This window comes from Abramis brama (assembly GCF_963993115.1).
Source record: "Abramis brama genome assembly, chromosome: 6".
Classification (NCBI taxonomy): domain Eukaryota; kingdom Metazoa; phylum Chordata; class Actinopteri; order Cypriniformes; family Leuciscidae; genus Abramis; species Abramis brama.
The window spans coordinates 9826000-9840161 of NC_139968.1; the positions used below are offsets into that span (position 1 = coordinate 9826000).

At 35.7% G+C, this 14162-nt stretch overlaps 1 protein-coding gene across 3 annotated transcripts in view; it reads left to right on the plus strand.

The window, feature by feature from the left end:
• Positions 1–14162, plus strand: part of grm7 (glutamate metabotropic receptor 7) — a 210868-nt gene that overhangs the window by 147378 nt on the left and 49328 nt on the right. The gene's annotated exons all lie outside the window — the stretch shown is intronic.

Consider the following 14162-nt stretch of genomic DNA (forward strand, 5'->3'; position numbering starts at 1 on the left):
ATATGCAACAAAATATAAAAAAAAAGTTTGTATAGTAAAAATATACTAAAAATAAAAATAGTATAGTAAAAATAGTAAAAAAATTAAAATAAATAATAATAATATATATATATATATATATATATATATATATATATATATATATATATATATATATATATATATATATATATATACACTGATATAGGTCATTTGTCTATTTATTTATTTTATTATTTATTTTTAGTTTCAGAAATACTGTATCTGTGAATGGTTTTAACACCAAGTTTTTTTTTCTTTTTTTATATTCATCTAGGTTAGTTTTAACTTTGTTTGTTCATGTATTTTTAATATTAAGTAATTTATCAATATTTAAGTACCAGTCTGGTTTCTTCCCTGACTTTCCTTCTGGTGGTTCAGGAAGCTCTTTCCACACGCATCGGTTTGGGCACAGCCAAGCAGAACAGATAAACATACTACAATTTTGGCCAGATAATTGCTAGGGACATTTCAAAGATTCATCTTAATAGCAAAAGCGTCATCAAACCTTAACCTCTGATTGAACCGTAGATTATACGTTAATGTGTATGAGAAACCCTTGCTCTGGGGTGTGCAGGTTATTATATGTGCATTAATAATATCACCAATCTGTTCGTGCCAATGCATCCTGGGATTATTGAGCACGCACACGGCAGCAATACATAAAGTTCAGTTTAAATGAAGTGAAATAAAGTTAATTTCATACACAGTTTGATTATGAACTCTCAGTCTCAGCATTACTGTAAGGAACACTTTTATGATCAGTTTTGCCTTTTAGGTCTAAAATTGTCATGATGGAGCAACAGTTTTAAGAGAATCTTGCTGAGCATGTTAGTTAAAGTTGTATGACCCATTTCTTACAAATTATTATCTCTAATGAGGTAACTGTTATATTAAAACAGTTTATCCATGTCATAACTAAGAGGTCTAGTTGAGGTCAGTGTCACATGATCAACACAAAAGGATTATAATGAGGGGTTTCTTCTGGTCTCACTAGCTTTGTGTATGTGATTTATAGTGTGCCATAAAACTAAATGGTATTTTTTTTTTTTTTTTTTATATTATTATTATTATTATTTTTATTAGTATAGTTTAGTGATTCAAATCAGACTTAATGATGTTATTTTTTTTAGGTCCACTCTCGCTGTAATTAAATGATCGCTGTTTCACCTTTGTCATCATTTGCTTTTCATATATTGAAATTCCAAAACTCAATAGTTTAAAAAAAAATATGAAAAGGATTTGATGTTGTCATGTGACATCGTCTGAACTTGCCATCCGCGCCACGGTTGCCTGCTACATCTCATTCACAACAACGACTTTTAATTCCCTGACATCTGGTGCTAATTCATCCGAAAGTTTGATCTCTTTTTCTTTTCCATAAAGGCAAAGAATCATTGTTCGTCTCATCGTACATACTTAATATTTGTGAGGCTGAGCTCTCGCTCGGCCTCAATGACGCTGTAAATGGATTTGTCTTGCATGTGGGAATCCTTTTTTATGCGCAGCCTGTGAAAAGCTGTATTATTAGAGGAGAGAAGAACGGAGAAAGTGAGGGTGCGAATGCTGTCTACTTGTGATTCACATCTTCAGGCCTCCGTTGAGTCACAGAAAAGAAGTCTGACTCAGTCGTCTTCAAAGATCGCCTACGGCTCCCGCAGCAAATGTCATTTGCGCCTCAACCCCCCCCTTCGCACAGGGGAAATCCAGGGAACGGCGAGAGAATCCCGCAAACACAAAAATTGGTGTCTTTACCCGCCGTCGTCTTATGAAGGAAACGTCACTGCTTTCCTCAACAACCTTCTGATCGCACACAAATCATAGAATAAATGCAGTCGGTGCAAATTTTCAAATTTGCCTATAATTTTATCTTTAGAAATCCTATCTTTACAAATAAACTTCAGATTTGAGCTTTAAATAAATACATTTTAGCCTGAAAAACTCTTAAAACTTCATTTCGTACGCACTAACAGTAGTATTTTGAAAAGTATGTGGGTTTTCTCCTCCTTCATTGACGCTCGCTGGTTGGTGCGAGATGCATTCTGGGATACATTCATGCCATAATAGTAAATGGCATTTTTTATAATATTTTATTATTATTTTAAACACTACTCAAGTATGTGAAAGCTTTATTTGACTCGTCGTTGCGTTACGAAATGTCAGAACGCAATTTTAGGGTATTTTTAATGCAACAAAGTTTTTATTTTAGTCTTATCAAGCGCTGTGTCTCTTTCACAACATTTTATTTTGTGCTTGGAAGGTGAAGAAACATTTCAGATTAGCATGTTTTAGCTGTTAGCATGTTATATTGTGGGAATGTTTCTAAATAGTCAAGAATAGTCAAGATGGATTATTATTTTATTTTATGACAAAGTGACCGAAAACTATGGAAGCTTGTTTCCGCCACAGAATAAAACTTTTTTAAAGATAATTGCGACTTTTTATCGTCTACATCTCGCAATTCTGACTTTATTTTTTAGAATTGCGCGATATAACATCAGGATTGAGTGATATAAAGTCGCAATTGCGTGTTATTGCGAGATATCAACTTTTTCTTGCAATTGCGACTTTATATCACAGAATTCTGACTTTATATCTCCCAATTGCGTGTTATAAAGTCAGAATTGCGAAATATAAACATGCAGTTCTGAGAAAAAAAGTCAGAATTTCGACTTTATATCACGCAATTCTGACTTTATAACTCGCGATTCCAACTTTATATCACGCAATTCTGAGATAAAAAGACAGAATTGTGAGATAAAAAGTCGCAATTACCTTTTTTATTTTTCATTCTGTGGCGGAAACAAGCTTCCATAGAAAACAGTCTAAATTATCCATCAATGTTTTTAAAATTTGCTAATGGGTGGAAATGTTGTGCTAATTGCGTTCTTAGCATTGCAGCAAGGAATGCCATCATAGCCGTTAGCATAAACCGTCTGCTTCTGTGGTCAGTTTCCTCTATCGTTAAGGTGGATAGCAACAGTTTGAAGAAAATCTTGTTGTTTATGAATGTTTTTACGTGTTTTCATTTGGAACAACAACATTTGAAGTTAACGCTGTCGCCCCCTTGAGTACTGAGGTTTGTTAGCACAACAATAACTCCACTGAGTCGCAGATGAGGATCCTTCTCCAAGGATCGCCTACAGCTCCCAAAGCAAATGTCATTTACGCCTCATTCCCGTTTCTCCCCACCGAGAGCATTGAAGAGAAAGCCCCGCTAATGGAGCCGCAAGGCCAAAGCTGCAGGGATTCTTTGTCTTTCCTCACTTTCGTCTCACGACGAAAGCGTCCCTGCTTTTGGCGGCGTCTCAGAAAGCGTCAAGTAATGGTTTTTCCTCACTCTCTGGGCACAGACGGCCATGAAAGGTCATGTTGCAGTGAGCTGTACTGGGAACGCTGATACTGAATGCACACCTACTGACTCTTATCGGAATGCTAGCAGGAGACAACAGCGGGTTGTTGGGTTTATCCTTCTTCCTTAGTGGGCTTGCGATAAAAGCTAGAGTTTGAATCCATTCCCAGAAAAGGCGCTGGATTATGGAGGAGTTGGTTATTATTGAATTTCATCAGGATGTGCTGTGGAAAAGAGCTCTAATGTGTTTTATGCTTGCTGCAGAAGTATTAATATTTAATGACATTACGCAATCTTGATTTGCCTAGGATTTGCATTTTCGCAAAAAGCTCTGAATTTTAAAACAGGAAGCTGAGATGCTTCTGTTTTTTATGTCAATGCACTTACCTGCAGATTGGCACACACCTTATTCTTTATGGTTATTGGTGTAACATGACAGATGAGTCAGAGAGTGCAGAAATAAGCTGCTAATGGGCATATTTCCAACCTTCCTTACAATAAACTGAATGAGGGCCGGCAATCCACGATGAAAACATGGGAAACAAAGGCTCGGTTGACTTCATTCAGTTCACACTAAATTAATGGAAGGTATTTACACAAATTGAACATCAAGCGTGACATATAAAGGAGCATTGTTTGAAAACAAAACCGCTCAGCCATTCTTCATTTTTAATTAGCTTATCATTGGATACTTTCCCTAATACCAACAGGGTATAATTATGCACTTCCCCGGAGTTTCAAACTTTGATTAGTCTGGGCGAATAGAGCCTATAGACGTCGAGCTAATTATGTCTGTCTCGGGGATAGAGCCAATGCGTCTTCTGTCACTTGAGGGATTATGATTGCACTTTATTGGGTTATGAGTCACACTGGATATCTTCTGCGATCACGTCCAAGACCCCCTCCCCCACCCCCCATCTAATAGTTAATGTCATCTAAGTCAGTTGGTCATTAACTCAGATTAAACCTTGCCAGAGCGATCTGGACTCTGACGTGGACACGAAAGGCATTGCATTATCCTATCCGTGCATTATCCTTCTTATTATACGGCTATTTCGCAAATAAATTTAAATCAGATGCCTAGATCAATTATACCATTTAGTATACAGTACAAAAATATTTGACTGCATAATGCTGCGATTTAATATTAACTAGGCTCTATGATGATCATGTATTTAACCATTTCACACACTGAGGTCACTATAGTGGACGGCTATTCAAAAAGCTTATATAGTTATTTAGCTTAAAACATATTGTAACATCAAGTAACATCTAAGGAGTCATATCATTGTTATCATATCATTCCGTGTATTGATTTTAGATTGGGAGGAAGTTCTGTTTAATCATTAGTCCACTAAATTGGACATCATGCAGCTATATTTCAGCTACAATTCATACTATTACTGTGACTGTTGTTCTTAAAATACTCTGTCTGTAGTTACTTTTTTGGCTGTAAATAAATGTATTTGGGTTATTAGAATGTAATCTGCAGTTACATCACAAAAGTAATCTGATAACGTAATATGCACTACTTGAAATTCTTTACTAGGTACGTCAAATTAGTAATCTGATTATAAAACGCATGTTACTTGTAATGCTTTACTTGTTACATTAAAAAGTAATCTGATTATGTAATGCACGTTACCTGTAATGCTTTACTCATTATATAAAAAAAAATCCATAATGTATATTTGTAAAACAGTTTTTTTTTTTTTATATTTAATAATTACTCATTACTTGGTTACACCACATGACATTAAAACTTTTGATTAAAATATAAACTTTTTTTTTTTAAACATCCATGATTTATGTTTTTAAAACCTAATTTTTATTTTTACCTATGTAATTATGTATTATTTAATAAGTCTTTGGTTACACCGCATGACATTTAAATGATTATGAAAAGTTTAATATTAAAAACTTGGTAACACTTGTTTATGGTTCAATTCTCATTATTACCATATGCATGGTACTGGGATTTTGGCTGTTTATTAGTACTTGTAAACCACATATTAATGCCTTATTCTGCATGACCTTATTCTACATCCCCAAATCCACCCAATACCTACACTTAACAACTTAATAACTATTAATACGCAGTAATTGGGAGTTTATTGAGGCAAAAGGCATAGTTAATAGAATTGGACCCTAATGTAGAGAGTGAAGTTTCAATACAGAGCTCATATTTCCAAAGAACTTGCCACATGCCTTTTTAAACTATATTTTTAAAAGATTTTTCTTTAGTTGTTGATGTTCTTGTGAAACTTTTTTGTTGAATAAAATATCAGTCTGTTAAATTCGCTTTAGCGTTCATTGTCTAACAACAACTGCAGCCCCCTAGCAAGATCGAGGCCAATGAACGTCTGTCACTTTAGACATGGCCTCCAGCATTCAAAACCCAAAACAGTATGAGCCGAGAATGGATGAAATATGCTAATTCCTCTTTCAGACCTGGATCCATTAAGCAAAAGAACAGACTAGATTCATGAAGAAACTATCACATAATACATTTCCATAATCACGCCCCTTCAATCATGCCATGTTGCGCTAATGCGCTCCGCAGATTTATGCAGTGGCACCCATGTGTCGAGGGACCTGCTAAAAGAGGGGTCTTCCTCCACGCTAGTTAATTAGCGTAGCAAACACTTGAACGAGGAAGCTCTGAAGCGTACGCGAGGTGTCAGATCACATGTGCGTTGCCGACTGACAAGAAGGCAGTGTTGGTAAAGTAAGCACCGTGTGACACAAGCCAGAGACAATTACCGCGGCGGACAGTTTTGCAAACTCATAACGACAACGTTTGGATGGAAAAGATATAGAGTATTGCCACGCCTCTCATTAGCGCTACCAGGGTAACGTAATTAGCATTGTGACACGGCTTCCCACACTTGAACGAATCTGCATGCCGTTTCTCGCTCTATGAGTGTGTTGAGGAGGAGGTGAGCTGATGAAGAAATGAAGAAACCAACCAGACCAAAGGCTAAAGAGTTAGATCTCGTTCAGTATCCATAGCAACAGGGCCGTTAATCTCATTAGGATCGCCACGAGTAACAGGACAGAGTATGGTGTCCCCCAAAGTCCAAATTACAAACCATGCATCATGAAGCCTGGTGGGAAAATTGCTTTGGGTGGGGAGCAGATATCAAGCTAATTACTATTTCCCCTTCATTGCAGATGTGATGGAAGGAAGGCGAACGTTAGCGCAATGCTAACTACGCTTAGTCCAGCTTGTGTAGTAAATAGATGAGCCCCGAAGGTTGTCACAAAGGTACAGAGTCAAAGTTTAAAACCTTGACCACAGATGTGCCGCAGTGGACGCATTTCTGCATGCTGTGTATGAGAAAGAAAGCGTGAGAGAGAGAGCTTTAATTCCTGGTTTCTAAGCAACTAGAGAGACTGCTTGGCACCTTGCGGAAAACTCTGAAACCTCCCTTGTGTGATTTACTACACACAATATCTGTATGGGTTTGTTTGGAGCTAGAATAGTTTGTGCTACTGACATGAATGATAATTCAAATTGGTTTAATTCGACAAAGAAATCCCACAGACTCACAGAAAAGGATGCCTGCCATATCTAGAGACCGGAATGCCCTAGCAACCGCATGGCAACACAGTTAAAACTACTGTAAACACCTTAGAAAATGCATTGCAACATTGTGGCAATCGCCCATATCACCTTTGTAATGTGGTGGTGAGTATTGCATGAGCAGGTTTTGTTATTGTTTTTATTCTTATTCGCCTAAAATTTGCAGCTATAAAAAAAAAGCAAAAAAAAAAAGGTTTTGTTAAAAAAAAGTATAAATATTTAGTGAAAAAATATGTATTAATTATATACTATTATAGTATGTATTACTGTTTTGAATTACCTTTTATTTTTATGTTTTCATTTTGATTTTAATTTACATTTAAGTCATTTTGTCATGGGCGTTTCTCATTTTTTATTAAAATAATTCTATATAGTTTTTATTTGTTTCAGTTTTTTTTGTTGTTGTAATGTTAGTACTTCAACTTATTTATTTCAGTTAGTTGACAAGGCGACATTTAATTTTTTATTTTTTATATATATATATATATATATATATATATATATATATATATATATATATATATATATATATATATATATATATATATATATTCCACAATTCCGAATTTTTTTCTTGCGGATCCAAGTTTACATCTCAAAATTTAAACTTTTTTCCTCGCAATTCCGAAGATTAGGCCTTTATCTAAAAATTCGGACCTTTTTCTCACAATTTTGAGACAAAATGTAAATTGTGAGTGTGTCAAAGTCATATAAATGCTTTTTTTTTTTTTTTTTTACATGTTGTAAAATGTTATATGGTACGAACCCCCATAAACACCTACAAATATTTACAAATGAATAATTCATCATGTTTGTAGAAAATACTTTTTGTGTACACTCATGTATTCAAAGTGCAAGAAAATTTTAGCTTACACTGAAAAAAACATTAGCTTACACTGAAAAAGGGCCATTCACAGACAAAAACCACTCACATTTTCTTCATCAAATATAAAAATGTTGTTAATATGTAATGCAAAAACATTATGTCTTACTGTGTAGCCATTGGAAAGTCTATTGTGAGTCCCCGGTCAAGGTTACATTGATACATTTAATAATATTATCCACCTGTCTACTTTGCGGGATGTTCTCCGCCGGGCAAACACTAGCTCTTTCTTCACCCTCAGGCTAACGTTATTTAAGCTGCACCCCACCTATGACGCTGGCCTGCCCACCACCATGATTTATTGACAATTGTGCTTGACTCACAATTTAAATGCAGGGAAGGGAAGAAAAGGCCTGGTTGGGCCCGATAAGAGAAGAAGGCTCTGGGAATAATGAGGGCCATCTTCACCTCCTCTCTGCATTGCTAAATACACTCCGGACCAGCTTTCCGTTCAGCCTCGGCACTCCCAGCACTCCGGGGCATGAACCGAGTGATCCGGTGGAGCGTGAAAAAACCCAAATTTGAGAACAGAACAGCAGCCATGGGACAAAACAACGCAGTTTTAAATGTCACACACAGCCTGACTTCAGGATGCAATTGAGTTTTCCTGTATAGGTTCGCAGAATACAGTTTGTTTCATGTTTAATTCAATGCGCTATTTGCCGTTTTCATAAATTGTGAAATTCACTAGCAAACGCTTTTTCAGTGTTCATTTCTCACGTGCTGCTGGTGATTTTTTGGGGAAACGTGGTTTAGGATGTTTTTGCCAATGTAGAAATATTGTGGTTTATAGGTCATTTACTCGTTCTGAACCTGAATGACTTGTGATAACACAATGAAACGGGACAAATAGTGCGGACATCATTTTTGGCCAGTGTGTCATATGAAGAAATTATGAACACATGCAAAAACAAGAGAGAACCAATGAAATATTAAGAACTGATCATGTTGTTGTCAGTGTGTTGTTGTTTTTTACCACTTTTCGCCTCTACTGTATATATATTTGAGTATTGGAAAAAAATTTACACTGCCGTTCAAAAGTTTTTGATTGGTAATAGGCTATATATATATTTTTTTAAAGAAGTCTCTTCTGCTCACCGAAGCTGCATTTATTTGTATATATATATATATATATATATATATATATATATATATTTACAAATAAATGCAGCTTCGGTGAGCAGAATCATAAATGCAGCTTCTGCTCACCGAAGCTGCATTTATTTGTATATATATATATAAATATATATATATATTTACAAATAAATGCAGCTTCGGTGAGCAGAAGAGACTTCTTTAAAAAAAAAATACATTTTTTCTCAAAATTGTGAGAAAAAGGTCAGAATTTTTAGATAAAGGCCTAATCTTCGGAATTGCGAGGAAAAAAGTTGAAATTTTGAGATGTAAACTTGGATCCGCAACTAACTGAAATAAATAAGTTGAAGTACTAAAATAAGTTGAAGTACTAAAAGCTATCAAAGGACATAAAGTGCCATAAAGTATGATAAAAAATAGTTAATATGACTCATTATGCGCTATATCCCAAGTCCCAACAGTTTTCTGTGAGGGAAAAGACTGAAATCTAAGTGATTATTAACTGATAATCTTTATCTGCCGTCGGCGGTGAACTGCTGCGACAAGATTGAGTCGAGAACAGGATCAGTCAGATTCTTGAATGAATTATTCAGATTGATTTTATGAACTGGGACTCAAAAAACAGTTTATTCATGAATGGAGCATTGCTACAGTAGCTACAGTACATCTCTCATAAACTCTCATGAACTGGAATGACTTCGGGGTGAGTAAATGATGACAGAATTATTTAATTTCAGCGTGAAGTATTTCTTTAATAAAAAGACTGAAATAAAGATAGTTGTTTGATTCAAAGGCATCTTAATCTTGCCGGGTGACGATGCTCTATTATAATAAATAGAATAAATCGTTCAGATTCATTAGCCTAAGAATTGTAGCAGCGTGGTATAGTTATAGGCCTATAGCATACGCATGTCTGTTTATCAGTGTTTATGATGATTGTAAACAAGGTTAATCTAAGTCAGGTGTATTTAATTATGTTTTGCAGCATATTTAGTGCGAGTGAGATGTGTAAAGAGACACATTCAGTTCAGTATTTTAGCCAATCCAGGGCTGTCAGTCGAATTAAATTAAGCATTAATATGAATTAGTCGTCAGCTCTGCTAAATACATTCATGTCGCCTTCGTATTATTGTGTATTGTCACTTCAGGAACGGCATCTGCGCCACCTTTGTAAAAGTTTTAGTTACCTTCTTTCTTCATCTCTGATGCCATCATTCTTAAAGTCCCCATATAGTCAATGATTTTATCCTTTAAAACTCACCAAAATGACATATTTAAACATTTTTTCCCTTGAAAAAAAACCCAGCTTGAATGTAACTCTACACTCTTGCCTCATTTAGAATATGCAAATGAGCCCCGCCTCCACTCACTCACTCCAGCTCAGAGATTCATTCGTTGACGATCATACGATGATCTGATTGGTTACAAGGTAGTTTGTGACGTCAGAAACACCAGCGATTTCAAACCGTGTTTTTGATCCAAATATGATCATTTCCTTTTTATCAACAACCGAATGTTAAAGTAAAAGGGGGGATTTAACTCTAAATGCGCAATCTCATTGGCTGATATAAATCTTTAAAGCCCGTTTTCTCAAAATGACTTTTCTCTCATATTCCAAGTCCGAAATCTCCACTTCAGTAGCACCTATATACACCAAACTCTCCAGTCGTGTACCTAGTTATATCATGAAGACATTTACAGAGGGATTTGTAAATATATTATTCCTAGCCTGATTTATATAACATTTTATTTCAAAACACATGGCGAAAAACAATTTTTTAAGGCTACTGACAGTATATTCTGATTTACAGAATAACAATTGTAGATATCCATAAATCCCTCTGTATTTTTTCCCCATCTAATATGTGAACACCATGAAAAAATAATTTTGAACCTGGCTTTATCCAATACTCAGATTTCGTTTTTTAAAATATATGCAAATTAGTGCATATTTAATTAGATAATGCCTAATTTGCATATTTAAACATTAAATTACAGAAAACTTGTAATACATTTTTTTCTCATCTTAATGGTAGGTAATCAACTGGGAAAGTTTCATGGTGTTCATCAATTTTACCCTATTCACCTGTAGTGTCTCGCCTTAAAGCATATTAAAAACACCACATAGACATATAAACAACATTAAAAACTTTCTTTTTTTTTACCACATTTGAACTTTAAAGCTAATGTATATAATTTCTTGATATTAAAATATTAAAATACTCAAATTTGTCAGTTGATCCCCCCAAAGTGTTAACACTGCCACAAAACTTGTTTGTTTGAGAGGCCCAACCAGGCCAGCATAGCAACAGCGGCTCAACCAATAAGGTGAGCTGTAGGCGTGGCTATCTGTTGGTCTGACCAATGAAAGATGGGGGGAGTGTTTATAAACAGAAAACCTGTTTATAAACAGTCACTATTCTTTCAACTCCATAAACTGGAAACTTCAAACCTGCAGAAATGTGTCTGTGCTCACTTTAAACTAACTCAGAAAGTTACAGTAGTCGACAAATGCTTGAACTAAATTGGTTCAGGGACAAAAAACACTTGTCAGTCTGTTCCTGCCTGCACCCTGGCAAGTTTTTTTTTATTATTTTTTTTATCATCATCTTGTGTACTTTCTAAGTAGTTTACATTTAAAATGTGTAGCGAGACAGCTAATCAGTCAAATCTGGGAACCTCATGGTGTGTATGCTTCGAAAAAGCGGAGGCAATCTGTCGCTGAGGGACAAGTAATTGACTTCTGTTGTACCAGTGTCAGTTCTGCTGTAGTTAGCTTGAGTTCCTCAATCTCTCAGCCGACATTTTCCCAATGACTCCTAATGGCCTTCCTTCATGAGTGCCTGCTAGCCACCAACCCCCCAATGTTCGGCCGACTAGAAGCAATGATAGCAGATGACACAAGATCTGATTCGCCCAGAGGTAGAGATTGCTCTTTAAATAGAACTGTAGCTCTGCAAATCAAGTGTGGGGACTTTGGCTTGTTCACTTGTAACTTGTTTTTGACCTTTTCTTGAACAAGAAAGGAGGCCCAGATTAAAGAACTCAAGCTAGCGGAAAAATAAATTACCGGTTGTCAGAGGAAGCTGGAAGCTCAGGTTTGAAAAGTGCTTCGAACTCGGGTTGAGGGTTGTAATGTATTCCTAGTTCTGCTTTGATTCAGGTTGTTTGACTGGAAAACAGCTTTAATGATAATGCTACGCCTTTCAGTACAGAAAACAACAACTCCTACCTGTTAGCCTGCTAGCGTGATGGCTCAAAGCTTTTCAGCTGTGAACTTTTTATTGTTGTACTTTCAAATTGTTTTTTAACTACTTTCAAATGTACATTTCAGTTTACTTTTAGTTAGTTTCACACTTCCCTGCAGTCTGGACAGTTTCCAGGTGTGACCTTTACTGTTTTCTAAGGTGGGGCAAGACTTGGGGCAACATATAGGCTGCATCTGAAATTGTATCCTTCCCTACTACATAGTAAATGAAAAACAGTATGTCGGAGTTCAATAGCTGAAAAAACCTGGAAAAAAGCTACTATTTCCAGCGAGAAATAAGTGCTGAACTGATTAGGCCACAGGAGATGATTTGTGAAATGCAACCGACGACGTAAGTCACATGACAACTACAACAACAGCATGATGAATGTAGTACATTCGGATTACGATTGATTTTTCACAGGTGTTTTACGCATATTTTGCATTGTGTCATGTTTTAGGGTTAAATTAAATGTCTATAAACTTATTGGATAATGTCCTGGCAGAAAATTACTAGTATATTTTCTGTTTTTGTACTGATTTTTTTCTTACTGTGTGTTTACAGCATATCGCCACCTTCTGGTTGGATGACTTTTCTCACAGTCAGTCAGTCAGATTATGGCAACAGATTTGTTTGTTTTTTTTTTACATTAAATCAATTGAAACTAATGTTTTGCAAAATTATTCAGTTTTACGAAGCACGGAAGCGTGTTTTGACAATGCACACTCAGGACATTTCCTGGTGAAATACATGTAAATGCAATATGGATTGAAATTGCGGTCTTATTTATTTATTATCTACAGACAATCTACAATAACCTTAAACACACAGTGCAGAATCTCAACCAGTTTTTAACTTTTTCCCAGACAGTGACAGAATATTCCGGATTCCGTGTTTTCACTGTTATACTGTAGGGGGCGCTATTACACATCTTCTGCAAGAGTACTGAATCTCCTGATCAAAACACAGGTGAAGAAGAAGCAGAAACAAGCGATATCATATGTTATCATATGCATATATGTTAAGTAACGTGATCATCAACATTAAAAAGCATATAAATCAAATCTGCCTAATGTTACTGAATGAAATGTCGACCCAGGATGAGCTCTAGGAGTGTGAAGCTTTGGGGGTGTTGATGGACTCGATCTAATCCATCTGTGTTTTGATCATCATTCTGAATCAGATCTGGATGTAGTCTTTGACAAAAATGTGATTTTCTCAGCTTTTTGCTCAAAATTGAGCTTTTTTTATGGATCTTACCCCATTCAAGTGTTGATAAAAAAATAATGCATGAAGCTAGAATAAAATGTTTTATTTTTTTATTATTGTTTTATTTTTATTTTTTTAAAGCAGAGGGATGTGTTCTTTCTTTTGATATATTGAATGTTCGGATATTCATAATCAAATATTCTGGGGGCGATTTTGTGAAAATTATCAAAATTACTAGCGGTAGCTGGCAATTTTTTTTTAAAACATTGCCGGGGAAAGAGATAAATGCCTGATTTTGTTACAACAATTGACCTGAAATCAGTTAAAGCCACACTTTTGACACATAACACTTTTCTAAACAGTATTTCTGAAATCATGTGACTCAGCCTGTTGATATGCGCTTCAAAGCAAACCGCTTTCTTCGATTAGCTATCTTCATCACTAGCTTCAGTTGATATTTTAAAACTTTTTTCAACTTTGTTTTTAGTTTACTTGGCATTAATTCTGATTTGGTTCAAGACGAGCTTTAAATCATTAGTTTTAGTTTACGAAAACCCTGGCTCAGAGGAATGTGTGTTATGGGAACGTAGGGGAGTAATTCTCAGGTTGCTTTCCCGATAGTGACATCATCTGAGCGAACGCTTCAATAATTTAGAGCAGCACTGCTGTCTCTGTTCTATCAGAGAGATATTTGGTGTTCTGGGTAAATAATTGATTCTGCTCCGACTGTTGCTCCTGGCAAGCTGATCTCACGAGGGTGTGGATGTATGC